Genomic DNA, 17,447 nt, shown 5'->3' on the forward strand with positions numbered 1-17,447 from the left:
TGAAACTGCGAAGGCTTACTTTTCAGTAGAACAACTTGCTTCATTTAATTTGCAAACATGGCACGTATGGGAATTTAGTATATAGTCATTTTTTAAAACACATTTTGACTTTATATGTTAACAGATACTTTCCCTTTGGCTCATTGAACCTGTATTCCATCTTACAACATCAGAATATCAAGATTTGCTGATGGTATCAGTGGTGTACCTTCTTTTTTATTATTCATTTTTTCCTGTGTTCATAAAAGCTGCATATATTCAGTAAATTGCTGGCTAAAATTTAATTTTGTACTTCCAATATAAAACATGTGAATGAGCATCTGAGTTATATTGTGAGGGGCATAGCTGTACTTATGTACGTCTGAAAGCTTACTAGTATCCCACATCATTTGTTTTTCAGTGTTATACACTCGGTCTTAATATTAGGTTTTTGTGAAGATAGTTTACAAAATAAAATAGTTTAACAGAATTAAAAAACTGCAACAGAAACCATAGGTGCACATGGAAAGTTTATTAGAAAAAAATATGTTTTACAGTTACAGTCCTAAAAAGAGGGTAGGTCTAAACCTGAGACTATGGAGAATGTGTATATTATACTACGTCCATGGTGCAGGATCACAGGTAGTCACAAGGCATGCATTCCAGGAAACCACTGAGGAGTATAGCTCAATTTCTCCATCACCTCAGAGCATTACCTAATTAAGAGACTTTTTCAGAGCCATGCAGTAGGTGAATGCAGGCTGAGGGAATCAAACCTCAGACTACAGGAATCAGCTCATAAAGAGATAATAGTCCTAATAGTCTGCATTAAGTACCAAAATAAATAGTTTGGCCCAGAAGAACACAAAACCCTTACCTTGCTGGTAACCTAGTACACAGAAACTATACCGTGGACAGCATTCCTCTTACTCCAAGGTTCTGCAAACTCAGAACCTTTAAACACAGTCGCAGAAGTATGAGGAGGATATATCCACCCACGTCTGGAGATGTATCAGTAAACCCCTTGCAAAAACCCAAGAGCACTGTCTGGTTAAGAGACTTGCTGAGAGTCACACAAAAAGCAAATAAAGATGGGGGGATTCAAACCATGTACCCTGTGTACAGGTAGCAGCTCATTTACACTAAATAGTCTTAATCCTCTGTGTTAACTACCAAAATCAATTCTTTAAGGGCACTACAACAAGTTTCTTAGGCAATTATATTTTAATTTTCATAGCTGTTGGAATCACAGTTGTACTTCTGAAAGTATACAAGGAGGACACGTAGAGTGCACAGATTGCAGACCAGCTGTGGACTGAGGTGGTGCACTGTGAGACCATTGTACTTACCACTGCAATGATGTGGCACCCAAATTAGTGGGCTATATATATATATATATATATATATATATATATATATATATATATATATAGTATGCTAATTGCTATAGGGAATTTTTTGTAATGTTTTGCATGATAACCTCAGCCCTTACACAGCCCCAGTGCTTGAACTATACCCCTTCATCCCATTAGGTTCATAGGTGTGTACTAGGCTAATGATCATAAGGCCCTTTTTAAGCCTAGCCATGCATCCCAAATCTCTAACAAGTTCTGATACCTTGATAAGTGTAAACAGAGGTTTGGGAGATGAACCACTTACAGGCTCCCTGTGTCCATTAGAGACATAGATGCCAAACCAGGGAAGAATGGCCAAGTTACACTTGAATTGGATTAGGGAAGAACTCTGCTTCCTGTGGATGGGAGCTTGTTCCAGAGAAGATGTAGTTTCTGAGATGCACATCTGTCTCTCCAGCAAGTCCTATTTATTTCACAGGCAAGGTTTAAGTTTTTAGAGTGGGTAATTCTGATACAGATATGCAGGAGGTCCATAAGGGTGGGGTTGGACAATGCCTTGTATGTCAGGCATAGATCTCCCCTCAAAAGCCTGTAGGAGGCAGAATACTGTGATAGGGCCTTGAGACAGTATGCATAGGACATTTTACTTATGCCCTGTATTATTTTAGTGAGGAACCTCTGTGGATGTTCCAGTTGTTGGATGTGCCTGGTTAGGTAGTTACAAAAGGGGCCATTGTACTCCATGACAGGTCTGATGAATGCCAAATACAGTGAAACAATTACCTCCTTGGACCTAGGGGTGTGTTATCAATACGATAGTTTCCAGGGGTCGATGACTTTCTGAACAGTACTGTTATGCATTTCTTGGCATTTAGTTTTAGTCCATGGCTCTGACACCAGTTATTTGTTTGTGTAAGCACTTCCTGGCGAATGTTTGTGTTGGTGAGGGATTCTATGACTGCTTCTAATTTGTGATCATCTGCAGATTTTGTCAGCCAGAGGCCATTGACATTGGCCTTGACTTCAGAGAAGTAAACAGGCTAAGAGAAGGAAAGTACAGTTGTGTACTCTTACCATAAATGTAGATGTTCGAGTGTGTTCACTGTTGCAGTCATCACTGCAGGGTTCTTCCTGCCAGCAGCAGCCCCCGATCGGCCAGAATCCCAAAGTCTGGATCGGGCACCAGCTGAGGTCGCATTTATCCTGACGTCAATGCGCCAGAAGGTATAACGACCTCAGCTGATGCCATTTCCCCAGTTTTTCTTGCCCCAGAAGAAAGGTGCCCAGAAAGAAAAGGCTAAAAAAGAAACCATGCCCAAAACCTCAGCAGCCAAAATACCTCATAACAGACAATACTCAAAGAAAAAACAAAAGAGGTGATAGGAGGGAGGGGAACCCAGACTGCAACAGTGAACACACTCGAACATCTACATTTATGGTAAAAGTACACAACTGTACTATGTCCTTCGTGGTTCACTGTTGCAGTCATCACTGTAGGGTTGAGTCCCAAAGCTAAAAAAGGGTGGCTGGAGAAGAAACAGAGGAAGTGGTCACAAAACCTTGCAAAACTGCAGAAGCAAAACCTGCCCTGGATTTAGAATAGAGAGGGAGGTTGTAATGCTTAGAAAAAGTATGTAGAGAACTCCAAGTAGCAGCTTCCAAAATATCCTTGGTAGGAGCCCCATAAAGAAAAGCTGCTGAAGTAGCTGTAGCCCGGGTAGAATGAGTCCTAACATTAACAGGAACCGGATTGCCATGATAAGAGTAACAGAACTTGATGCAATGGGCAATCCACTTGGAAATAGTTTGCTTAGTGATTGCTTTCCCCTGAACAGTAGGAGCATAAGCGACAAACAACTGATCAGATTTCCGGAATATCTTGGTCCTGTCCAGGTATAGACGAAGCTGTCTGTGCACGTCTAGAGAGTGCAAAAGACTTTCTTCCTCACTTTGAGGATTAGGATAAAAGGTAGGCCGAAACCACCTTGGGCATAAATGTGGGATTAGTCCGTAGAGATACCCTGTCCTGATGGAAAATAAGGAAGGGTTCCACAGCCATGAGTGCTTGCAATTCCGAAATTCTTCTAGCAGAAGTAATAGCTAATAGAAAAGCAGTTTTCCAAGACAAAAATTTTAAATCCATGGAAGCTGCAGGTTCAAAAGGAGACAAAGTTAATTTCTCCAAAACATAATTAAGATCCCATGTGGGAACAGGAGCCCTTATAGGAGGCTGAATATTCTTAGCCCCTCTAAGAAATTGTTTAAGTAATAGATGAGAAAAAATTGGAGGATCCGTATCATAATGTGCAGAAATAGCAGAAGCATGAAGCTTAATAGACGAAAAAGATAGGCCCGTATGTAATAACTCTGTCAGATACTGTAAAATCAGAGGAATGTTCGGAACAGAAGAATCACCACCCTGGACTTGACTCCAGGAGCAAAATATTTTCCATTTTCCCGCATAAGATTTTCTAGTGCTGGGCCGTCTAGCTTCAAGGATTACATCCAATACCTGTTTGGAAAGGGCAGAGGTGTTCACAGACCCTGGATCTGCCAGGCAGCTAGATGCAGAGTCTTGACATGACTGTGCAGTATCCAGCCGTCCCATTGAGACAGTAGATGAGGGATTTCAGGCAGAATCCAGGGAGGCTCCTGAACCAAGGTCATCAGAGTGGAATACCAGAATTGCCAAGGCCAATTGGGAGCCAGTAGACTCATGTGCGGTCTGTCCTGTTTTATCTTCAGAAATACCTGAGGTAGAAGAGGAAAGGGAGGAAAAGCATATACTGAGAGGTGTTTCCAACTGAATGAGAGGGCATCCACTTTCCATGCTAGTTTGTGGTAGGTCCTTGTGCAGAATGTTGAAAGTTGATGATTCTGAGGGGATGCAAAAAGATCTATGTCTGGACATCCTCAAGCCTTTATAATCATCCTGAATATCCGAACATCCAACATCCATTCATGTGGATCTGAAATGCATCTGCTTAATGCATCTGCCAGAGTGTTGTCTTTCTCTGGCAGGAATTGCGCCTGTAAGTCAACACTGCAGGTCAGAGCAGTGTACCAGAGATTCATGGCTAATCTGCACAGGGGGTAAGAGTGAGAGCCCCCTGCTTGTTGATGTACCACATCACTGTAGTGTTGTCTGTCCGTATCAACAATTGTCCTGGTAGAAGAAGGTCCCTGAAGGCTCTCAGGGCATTCTGTACAGCTAGCATCTCCTTCAAATTTATGTGCAGGTGCGTTTGTTCCTTCGTCCAAACACCCTGAAGACATTTCCTGTGCATGTGGGCTCCCCAGGCATAATCTGAAGCATCCGTTGTCAGAACTTGGTTGGACAGCGGAGAACAAAAAGGCTTCCCCTTGTTCTGTAGACAGGCTTCGGCCCACCAAAGAAACTCTCGCTGGAGACAAGGCAAAATCATGACCACTGTTTCCAAACTGTGGTAATGCTGAGACCAGACACTCTTGAGGTACCACTGCAGTTTCCTCATATGCAGCCTTGCATATGGTATTAGCAGAATGCAGGAGGCCATGTAACCCAAAGCCTGCAGAATTTTTCTTGCAGTCAGCTGTTTCATTGAAGCCAGGTGTCGGAAAAAAGAAGCCAGTTGCACTTTTTTGTCTGGTGTCAAGGAAGCCATCTGGGTTGAAGTACTCAGAAGAGCACCCAGGAAAGTAATCTGTTGTGTGGGTACCAGATTTGATTTCTTTAGATTCACTGTGAAAACGAGGCACAGAAGAAGATGCTGCACAAAAGCTAGATGCCGAAGTAGAGTGTCTTTGTCATCTGCTTGAAGAAGACAGTCGTCCAGATAAGGGAAAATTTGAATCCCCGTCTGTCTGCAAAATGCCATTACTGGTGCCAGGCACTTCGTAAAGACCCTGGGTGCAGTAGATAAGCCAAAGTGCAGCACAGATAACTGGTAATGTTTTGAGCCTTCTGCACTCTTGCCTTATAGGAATATGCAGGTAAGCTTCTTTTAAGTCCAAAGTCACCATCCAAGCATTCTTGCCCAACATAGGCAGCAGCTGCTGCAGAGTGAGCATCTTGAATTTTGTGACTGTCCCCTACCTCTGGAATGCCTGGATCTGCCTCTCTTGAGACCTGTCCAAGCCCAGAAAGGACCAAGGTTTAGTTGGCCAGTGTCTGCTAAATCTAGGAGGTTGCACTTGTAGAAAATCCTTAACCATCTGCATAGATTTGGCTTTGTCTTCCATTTTCTTCAAAACCTCTTCAGCTTTGGACCCAAACAGAACATCGTGCTGCAAAGGGGCATCCAAAATTTTGGCTTTAATATGATCCGGCAAGCTTTGATCTCTTAACCAAGCATGTCTTCTAATAACAGCGCCAGTTGTTGCAGCCCTACAAGAAGCTTCCAAAGAATCAAAACTAATGCAGGGTATGTTTACCCACTTGTTCAATAGCATGCAATAAATCCTGTAACTCCTGATTATCTGCACCAATGGACGCAGCTGACATCTTTTGTTGAAATACAGACAAAAGGTATTGCTGATACTTCAGCATATGAAATTGACAGTTCAAAGCCCTAATAGACAATGTAGCAGAAGTATAAACCTTTTTACCCTATCTCTCCACAGCCCTGGACTCTCGGTCAAAGGGAATATGATTTTTAGCAGAGGCCACTTTAACACCCTTAGGACTCTGAGAAATTGTTTCTGGATCAGGCGAAAGATTTTTAAAAAGAAATTTATGAGAATCTGGAACCCTATAATATCTATCCGGTTTGGTCGGAGTAGGGAGAAAAGAATCAGGAGAGAGAGAAGTTTCTGAAAAAACATCATCAACAATGTCCAATACAGGGGGAATAGCCAGAGGCTTATGTTGTGGGAGAAGAAGAAAATCCATAAGCCTTTTCTTGGATTCAGAGAATTCCTGCCCTTCCCAGTGAAAATGCACCCTCATATCATGCAAAGTTTCACCAAAAGAATAATCCTCAGGAGGAGAGGTGGAAGGAAAGGAATCTTCAGCATCAGAATCCTCATAAAGAGGAAAAGAATAATCCTGCTCAAGGGAAGAAGCAGAAGAAACAGAAATTTGGTCTGAAGAATCATAATCGGACTGTAATCTAGGCTTCTTGTCAGGAGGGGGATGAGAACCCCTGATCATAGTTAAGAGATCTTCAACCATCCTGTGCATCTGCCTCTGAGGCCTATGACCCTGATCAAAAGGTGCCTGTGCTAGCCACTTCACTTTAGCTGGAGCCTTAGACTTTGACTTAGCATGTAAACCTGAATCCACATTTACAGGAAGCTGTGAAGGCCTGAGAACTCCCTCAGAAGCCGGTACCTGCCTACCGGCTCCAGACCCAACTGAGGGAGCAGTATCCGAAGGTCCAGTCCCTGGCAATTCTGAAGACCCCATCAGCTCCACACAGGAGTTGGTACAGGCAATTGGTTCAAAAGAGGCGGACGACAGGGGCTGCAAAGGCGCCTCACTGATGACCGTCAAACCAGCAACTGGCAATAACTGAGTAACATCCTTTGCTGTGGACCTCGGAGGCCTGTCTGCATCCCTGCACCTCTTACACACCCCAGAAGCCGGAAAAGAATCTGAAGATATGTTATAATTAAACCTTTTTCCAAAATAGTAAAAGGCAAAGTTATATCTATGCCTAATAGTACTCTGATTAAATCTAGCACAAAACACACAATTAGCAACGTCATGGTCAGGACCCAGGCAGGAAATACAGTAAGAGTGAAAATCCCTATGAGGTATTTGCTTCCCACAAGAAATACAATTATTAACTTTTTCTGACATCTGACTGGTAACAAGAAAAAGACCTCCCCAATGGGGTACTTATCTGTAAAAAACGAAAATCCTGGGATTAGATCCAAAAACAAACAGGAACAGGCCGACCGGCATCAGTGAACTGCAAAGGGCACCGCGCAGCAAGAAAGACTGGGGAAATGGCGTCAGTTGAGGTCATTGTACCTTCCAGCGCATTGACGTCAGGATAAATGCGACCTCAGCTGGCGCCCGATCCAGACTTTGGATTCTGGCCAATCAGGGGCTGCTGCTGGCAGGAAGAACCCAACAGTGATGACTGCAACAGTGAACCACAAAGGACATCCAGTCTACCCAATGGTTTATTGTATACACATAAAACGCTTTTCATTCAATTAGTAATCAGAAGTCTGTTGCTCTTGCTAAGCAATGGGGTTCTGAGCTCTGTCCCTTCCCATGAGGCAGTTCTGACTTCCAAAATTACTGTTTCCAAAGCGCTTTTTCATTCAATTAGTAATCAGAAGTCTCTTGCTCTTGCTAAGCAATGGGGTTTTTTTGTTTTTTTATTTATTTTTAATGTTCGAAGTTCCAAAACTTCAGTCATATGGTCTCAGCCAAATGAATTTCAAAGTTTCAGAACCTCGATAATCTAACATAGATCCATTTATATATGTATATATGTATATATATATATATATATATATATATATATATATATATATATAGAGAGAGAGAGAGAGAGAGTGAGAGATACATAGATATAGCTATCTATATATTTCTATCTATAAATATATATATATATATATATATATATATATATATATATATATATATATATATATATATACACACACAAACATATGAGTGCTTAAAATAAATAAAACTCATTAATACTGACATCTGATTTGTTGACATACTTTGGTTGATAAAACAGATTGTCAACAAGTGGTGCGAGTTTGACAGTCCCTAGGATTGGGAAATATGTCCCCTCCCCTGGTATTGTGCAATCTCAGAGTTAGTATATATAATTTGCAGAGGGTATCAGCCTGCAGGGATGAGAATGCCTCCATAAAAGAAATGATGTTTTACTTCTGCATGTGCAAAGGTTATGGTCAGATCATGCTCACTGTCATCGATTTGGATGTGTCTATTGTGGCGACTTTAACATTGAGGAGTTTTCAAGTTTGTTAGTACTCCTGTCTGTCTATGTATCTATCTATCTATCTATACGTGTGTGTGTGTGTGTGTGTGTGTGTGTGTGTGTGTGTGTGTGTGTGTGCGTGTATACGTATGTTGTAAGTGTAATATATAAACACACATAGACAAACACACATATAGTACCAAGAGAATTTTAAAAATTAAATTGGCTACTCACTATACAAAGACGAAGCATAGGGTAGGCTGAACAATTACTTTAGTTAGGTTTTAGTCAAGGTTGCACAATCTTAACCTGCAAATGACTGCTGTGTTCCCAGTTTCTGAAGCAGTTAAGAGCATTAACTCAAATCATTGCCTTTTCTATTTCAAGTATTTTATATCCTGGAGTGCAGGTTAAGCCCTGATATATGTTTTCATTCAAGTGTGCCTTACCCAGGTACACCAAATTAGAAATCCCTGAATTGTAGCTGCAGAATCTAGAATGTTTAAAGAAGATTTATATTACAGTACTGCATAGTATATTTTCTGTGTCACTCCTTTAAGATGGGAATATGGTCTGGGATATTGCAATCGAGGTAATGCCATAAATCTGCCCCCCTGGAGCACATGACATTTTTCTTGTGTAAGCGCAAACATACATCTGACTCAGTGAGTTTACTATGCCCGCACCACCCAGTTATGTTTGGCTTAGTGTGTGACAAGCCAGCATTTCATTTATAATAATAGATAAATCTTGATGTCTTACTTGTAGATACCCATTCAAAGTCTCAGCCTAACTAAATTAGTGCCTGCTATTAATCATAGCACTATGTTGATTCTATTAGTTCAAATGACGGGATTTTCAAAAATGTTCATCAATGAAACATGTAGGTCACTCTTTTAAGATCTCTGTGCTCCTGGTTTACTGATTATATACCTTACCTTTAAATAATTTCTGTGAAAATGACACACAGTCTATAAAAATTGTACTTTTCTAGAAGTTAACATTGTCCATATAAATACGGTTACTTTATTGATATTTCTTTTTAGTTAAGAAACCTAAATTGCCTTTTTCCTGACCTGCTAGTTTCCAAAGCCAGCAGTGAATGCAACTGCAGGGAGTACAAGAAAATACAATAAGAAGGTCCTTCAACATTTGTAGCTGTTATGCTTCCCGATTATTAATTTCAAAGCTGACATTAAAAGAATATTTTCATTTGAAACATTAATTAGACCCTGTCTTGGCACCATAAGTGCATAGAAAACAATATGATATCAATGAGTCATGAAGTGTTTTGTTGTGAAGGCCCAAAGAGTTTGATGGTTAGTCTAGGAATATGATTCTTCGTGCGCGTCTTTGCTCATTTATGGTTTGTCTTATCTTTTAGCACAAGCAGAGGTGCCATAAGAATTCTTTACTTACCACATATTTATAGATAAAGCAAAAAGAAGAAAAGATGGGAGAGACAGTAAAGCAAGTAAAGAAAAAATGACATGAAACTGCAAAACAGCATTGCTGTAGGACTTAAAAATGAATTCAGAAGTATTTCCTAATAAATGTTTAAAATGGTACTGTTGTCTGGCTTCAGTTTTAATCTTCAGTGTTTGCATTGTCAGGGATGTACATATTTGTGCCATGGCCAAAATTATTTTCTCGGATATGTGCCAGCATTGCAACATTTTATTAGTCTGAAGTTCAACTAGTACAGAAAAGACATATTAAAGCTAAGCAAGCAAAAGTAGCTATTGGCCATAGTGTGGTGGAGGGAATCTGTATGAATGCTGGTGTTTTACTACATATGATGCTTGTATACTTTTTTAAGAGACAGACAGACAGGCAGGCATGCGCACAGACACACAGACACACACACACACAAAATTTGCCATGTCTGAAATACTGTGACTCACATTTGTATTCATATTTTCTATATGAATATGCCTTCGGCTTACCCTTCTAATGCTTCTGCAGTTGCAACCCCTGTACGTGACACAGCGCACCACCATTTTATTTAGCACACCACCATTTTATTCAGCAGTGACTTGGCTGTTATCATCATCTTTTAAAGTAATTTAATTTCCTAATTCCAGCGGATGTCAAAGCGCTTTGCCTTTTATTGTATTTCCTTCTTGTTGATAACATCTAATACTTCAGGCCCATCTTATATTTAAGTGGTTTACCTTTACATCGTCGATCCCAATATGGGTGAAACGGCTTCCATGAATACCGAGTGCAAATGTCTCCAACGTCAAATTCCACATAAGCAAATGGCAAAACCTCGCCCCTTTTTCACCCATGGTAGCACTGGTGTGGAGGTGTGGCACAGCCGGAAATGTCAACATTTGACATTTTTCGACATTTGAGAAGTTTTGCGGAAACAGTTCAATTAAGTGCCCGGTCGATCAGTTGTGATCGACGATATGAAGGTAAACCCATTCTAGTACATACTTCATTGTCAGTGGGTTTCCCATGTATTTTCCATGTCTTTATAGATGGGACATTTTTGAAGGACTTTCAGTACTTTATTTACAGGATCTGCATCAGTTCTCTGCAGATTTTCTAACTGAAAAATGTTTCATTCACTCCAAAGTGAAGGAAGTGTTTTAGGAGGTACTGCTGAAAGTCATATTTGATTGCAAAAGACCTGCACACCCTGACACTTGTTATAACCAATTCTGAGATTATAACACTTTGTCAAAATAGAAATTTCTGCCATTGCAATGGTCTTTTTAACATCTTTATTAAACATTGCATTTTTAAAGTGACAATGATATGCATACAATAATAAAAAAGAAAACAAACTGTGACATTCCCATTATTATTTTCATGCAATATATGTAAGTATATGTTTTTTTTTTTAACTATTTTCATTCACCCCAACATTACATAAATTGTCCAATTCCTGCCTTTACTTAATCCTCACTCCTCCTCTTGAATATTATGCTGCATGTATTGTTTCCAGAGATTCCATTATTTCTATGCAATTAGCATTTTCTTTTTTAAAGATCTCACCTCTAACTCTTATCTTTACACATTACATCATTACTTGTGTGGATATGCAGATATCGGATGCACAGTGCCCTATCCACATTATACCTAGTGTGGATATGCAGATGTCTGATGCACAGTGTCCTATCCACACTATATCTTGTGGATATGCAGATGAGTGACGCACAGTGTCTTATCCACACTATACCTTGTGTGGTTCTGCAGATGTCTGATGCACAGTGTCCTATCCACATTATACCTACTGTGGATATGCAGATGTCTGATGCACAGTGTCCTATCAACATCATTACTTTTGTGGATATGCAGATATCAGATGCACAGTGCCCTATCCACATTATACCTAGTGTGGCGATGCAGATGTCTGATACACAGTGTCCTAACCACATTATACCTAGTGTGGCTATGCAGATGTCTGATGCACAGTGTCCTATCCACATTATACCTACTGTGGATATGCAGATGTCTGATGCACAGTGTCATATCCACATTATACCTAGTGTGGATATGCAGATATCTGATGCACAGTGTCCTATCCACATTATACCTAACGTGGGTATGCAGGTGTCTGATGCACAGTGTCTTTTCCACACTGTACCTTGTGTGGATATGCAGATGTCTGATGCAGTGTCCATGTAGACTATACCTTGCATAGATATGCAAATGTTTGATACACAGTGTCCTATCCACACTATACCTTGTGTGGATATGCAGATGTCTGATGGACAGTGTCCTATCCACACTATACCCTGTGTGGATATGCAGATGTCTGATGCACAGTGTCCTATCCACACTATACCTTGTGTGGATATGCAGATGTCTGATGCACATTGTCCTATCCACACTATACCCTGTGTGGATAAGCAGATGGCTGATGCACAGTGTCTTATCTACATTATACCTTGTGTGGATATGCAGATGTCTGATGCACAGTGTCCTATCCACACTATACCTTGTGTGGATATGCAGATGTCTGATGCACAGTGTCCTATCCACACTATACCTTGTGTGGATATGCAGATGTCTGATGCAGTGTCCCATGTAGACTATACCTTGCATAGATATGCAGATGTTTGATACACAGTGTCCTATCCACACTATACCTTGTATGGATATGCAGATGTCTGATGCACTGTGTGGCCAGACTATGCACTGACCTTCAAAGCCTCAGGCTGGTATAGGATGCATCCTAATGCTGTGTAGTCTGTGAAATGGTTTATATTTCAGCTCCATTTGCACCTCAGTCACTGTATTGTCTTCCGCTATATCTCTTGCCTGACTTGCTACTGCAGCTGCTCCATGTAGGGTACTTGTTTTAGTGGTTTTATATGGCTGGTAGCATATGTTTGCAGGACAAGAATTGATACATGTTACAAACAGTTTGCTGCATATCTAAGTGCTATACTTTGGGACTCCTAGGAATGTCTAAATAACTGTACTCTATCTTTCAACAGTCTAAAACATTTTTCATGATCTCTGCTTTTTTTGCTTGTGTCACTTTTTCTGTCATTTTGTCCATGATGTATAGATTCTGAGTGGTGTTATCATCTGTGACCTGGGGGATATCTAGCATTGCCACAAGACACATATTATGTACAGCCCACTCTCACGGTACATTGTAGTTGCCTGAATAGTCTGTTTTGTATCACATGTGTACAGGTGCTCTTGTGGAAGTCCGTTCTCAGGATATGGTGCTGTACACTAGATATGTGCAAATGTGTGAATAATATGAACTGGCCAAGTCCTTCACAGATGGATTATTGATAGTTCCCTGAGCATTACAGATCACTAGACAATTCATTTATGGTTGTACATCTGAATCTGGTGGCCAGAACATCAAGGAAGCTTGCATTTTTGTAATGTGTGTGTGCATAGTACTGGTTCTGTCCTCTGGTTTCATTTAGAACCAGATGTGATCCACCATAAATGGTACCATTAGGTAAAGGAAATGGTTAAGTAGTTGTGAGGTAGATATAATGTGTACCCTGAAGGCCAATGGAAAGTCCCTGTAGCTATAATAATCAGAACAGCACAAGTGTTATCTTTGTGTCTACAGGAATGGACTCACATGCATACCCATTCTGCTCATGGTCAACCCTGTTTGACTAGGCATATAACATTTACCTTTCCATTATGAAGTGAGCAATTAACTGGTCTGTAAAATGCTGTCATGGGAGGTACTGCCTGAATCCCCATCACTGATGTGGTAGATTACAGCAGATAGCTTTATAAGCACCGAGTTCTGACACAACTACAAACACACGCTGTTGAGCTGTTGCCACTACTATACTGAACATGGCAGTCATCAACTTCGGTGTAAATTACAGCATTCAAAATGAGGGACAGAAAATGTGCATCACTCCCATTTTGTTTCTATAAATCAGTCAGCCATCTTGGTCGACTGCATTTGCCTAGCCTGACTTGCTCATTGCATGTGCTGCCTCATTTACATTTCATTATGCCCTAATTTGCATGTGCTGCATATCATGCAATGTTTGGCCACTACACTTTTGCTGTTTAGTCACCCATATATTAGTTTTACCTGTTTCTCATACTGTTTTATGCTGTACACTGGGCTACCCCTCTGTGAATCTCACCCACATAATTGAATCAAATGATCAACTCTTATGAATATTGCGTTTTGACCAATTGTTTGCTAAGACAGAACACTACTACCCTATTTATAGAGCAGTTAGCTTACAAGGTTAATATTTCCAAACAATGTCAAACAGGAAAGATAAGGTAGTTAAAGTGCAGTTGTGTAAGTTGTACTCACCATGACAGTAGATGTTCGAGTGATCACGTCTGCAGTAGCCTTAGTTATATGGGTTATATCTGCCAAAAGCATATACTGAATATCCAGCTTCTAAAGCTTCAGGGCACCTTCCATGCACGCAAACTATTACGTAACTCGAGCTGAGCTGTCTAAAAGACAAGTCTGGCCATGAAGCCTTTCAGAGCTTTCCTGTCAGCAGAAAGAGGGAGACTGAACCGTGAAAGGACTATGCTAGGAAGAGGAAAACATTAATGTCCACACCTTAGCATAAACAGCACACCAAAAAAACAAGAGTGGTGGAGGGAGGGTGGGAGCAGCTACTGCAGAAGTGGTCATTCAAACATCTATTGTTATAGTAAGTTCCATTTACACAATTGTACTGTATTCATTGTATTGATCATTGCTGCAGTAGCCTTAGCAATATGGGTAGATTATCATAGATAACTATGTTTGGAAGGTAGAAGGAGAAGATTCCAGGAACCCCTGACGAATGGTCCTAGAAAAGCTTGATATGGACCTACAGAAGGAATCCAGCATATAGTGCTTTGTAAAATTATGTACAGAGGACCAAGTAGCAGATTCTACAATATTGCTAGAATCCAAGCCTTTCTAAAAAGCCATAGATGAAGCCAAGGCCCTGGTGGAGAGGGCCTTGACTCTGCATGGAGTAGATTTGCTATGGCAGGTATAACAAAAGGTAATAGCCTTAGACAATCATTTGGAAATAGTCCACTTTGACACTGGTTGTCCCATTTTATTAATGTCACAAGAACTAAACAATTAATCCAATGTTCTGAGAGATCTGCAAAGATAGTTGTCTGCGAACATCCAAAGTATGGAGTATTGTGAATATAACAAAAAGTAAAAGCCTTAGACAACCATTTGGAAATAGTCTGCTTTGATACAGGTTGTCCTTTTTCCTTACCTTCACAAGAAACAAACAATTGATCTCAGTAGCTAAGAGATCTGTCAAGATAGTACCTGAGTTGTCAAGATAGTACCTGAGTTGTCTGTGGACATTCAAAATATGGAGTATCCTTCTTCCGTCATTTTAAGAATCGGTAAAGAAAACAAGGAGATGGATAATTTGGCTTAAAGTAAACTTGGATACCACTTTAGGCACAAAAGAAGGATTAGTTCTCAAATGAACCCTGTCCCTATGGAAAATGAGGTAAAGCTGACTCACCACAAGAGCTTGCAACTCAGATACCCTTCTTGCAGAAGTAAGAGCAATCAGTAAAACTGTTTAACATATTAAGAACCTCATCAGCCAGATTAGCTGGTTTAAACGGAGCAATTATTAGCTGCTCTAACACAAAATTAATATCTCAAGGAGGGGCCACTGTTTTACTTGGTGGCCTCTTATGCAAAACCCCTTTCAAGAACATTTTGGCACAAGACTGCCTTGAAAGAGGAGGATCTAGGGGCAGACATGCTGAAGTTGCCAATAAATGAGCCTTGACAGAGGAACAAGAAAGCCCATAGGATATTAACTCACACAAATACTGCAAAACTAGTGAACTACTAGCCATGAATGGGCACTGATTGCGTAATTGGCACCAACTAGCAAACATTCTCCATTTGCTAATATATAATTTTCTAGTAGCAGGATTTCTAGCCTCCACTAGTACCTGCATATACATTCTCAGTAAAATCATCAAGGCAGTCAGTTGAAAATGATTGATGTTGGAGTGTATCTAACATCTCTGTTCTTGTGTGGATAGATCTAGTCTGTGAGGAAGCTTGTGGTAGTTACCCTTGGCCATTTCCAAAAGAAGGTAGAAACACAGTTGCCTAGGCCAGAAGGGAGTCACCACAATGATCATGAGGGATTTCTTCTGATTTTTCAGAAGTACCCTAGATATTAGTGAAAAGGGTAGAAAAACATACTGGAACATTCCTGTCCACAGAAAAGAAAAAAAAAATCATCTGTCTTCCAGGCATTTCTCCAGAGTCCTAGAAGAGAATCTTGCCAGTTGATTGTTCAACCAGGAGTAAAAAAGCTCTAGTTGAGGATCTCCTAATGGATGGATCAAATGTTGGAAGACCTCCTAATCTAGGTTCCACGTGTGTGAGTCTGCCCTGGTCCTGCTCAGCTTGTCTGCCTCACAGTTTGGCTCTGACTGAAGTAAGTGAGCAAGATTGTACTGTGAAGCTGTATCCTAAGCTGACATGGCTAGCCTGAAAAGGGGATTCAACCTGGCTTCCCCTTGCTTGTTGATGTACCACAAGACTGTGGTATTGTCTGAAATCACTTTGAAGATGTCTCAGGGGGGCAAAGATGGTTCAGACAGCTGAGTGCCTTGATGAGGGAACCATCTCTGAGATATGTATGTGTTTGGTTCTCTCCTTAGTGTCCCATACCCATGCCATTTTATCCCTCTTGAAATTGCTCTGAAGCATTTGTGGTGACTGACTTTTCTTGGAGCAGGGATGGAGAAGAGAAAACCTGGATTTAATGATATCTGTTGTCTCCACCAAAAGATTTCTGTTCTGACAAATCCCAGGTGTTGATGCTAGGACCAAAGAGATTGCAGATACCACTGTAGCTATCCCATGTGGAATCTTGCCAAAATCCAGAGGTATTTATTCCCTTGCATTTACCAAAGTTTGAGTGGAAAATATTAGAAAGTTATATAAATAAGGCTATATTTTTCCCATGGAAAAAAAGCTGTTTGAACTGAGGGGTCTAGCTGACATCCCAGGAACACAATCTTGTGTGGGTGAATCAAAAAAGACTTTTGAATGTTTTCTAGGAATCCTAGCATGTGGAAGGGAAACAGATTCTGCAAAAATAGGCAAATCATCTTAATATGAAAAATATGAATACCCTGTAGCCTGTAAGGACCTATAACTAGAGCTAGACACTTTGTGAACACTCCTGGTGCAGTGAATAGTCCCAAGGTTAAGGCAGAGAACTGATAATATGATCAAGACATACACAACATTAAGAAATGTCTGCAATTAGGAAGAATTGGGATGTGATGATAAGCATCTAATAAGTCTACAAGTACAGTGTTACCAGGAAACTTGAAATAGGAAGAAGAGGTAACAGTTTGTGAAGTGAAATCATTTTGATTTAGGGCACTATCACAAACAGGTTTAGGAAAGAAATATCCAGGACTAGTATCCAAGCATTTTCCTTCTGTGGCACTAGGAACATCCTTGAATAAAAACTCTTCCCCACTTGAGAAAGAGGAACTGGTGATAAAGAACAAGTGAAAACAAAAGAGTCTTGTCTGGGGGATGATAAATGACCCCCTGGAAAGGATGAATTTCCTCTCACTGCCATCTGTAATTTTGATGAATGATTTTCAGAACTAATTTGTCTAAAACAATCTGTTGCCAAAGAGAAAAATGGAGATTAAGATGTTCTGGAAGAAAAAGGGGGCCAGTGTGTGAGTGGGTCACAAGTTCTCAGAATAGTCATTCAGAGATATTGGACTA

Source organism: Protopterus annectens, chromosome 15.part0 (assembly GCF_019279795.1).
Source record: "Protopterus annectens isolate FY-2018-M chromosome 15.part0, PAN1.0, whole genome shotgun sequence".
Lineage (NCBI taxonomy): Eukaryota > Metazoa > Chordata > Ceratodontiformes > Protopteridae > Protopterus > Protopterus annectens.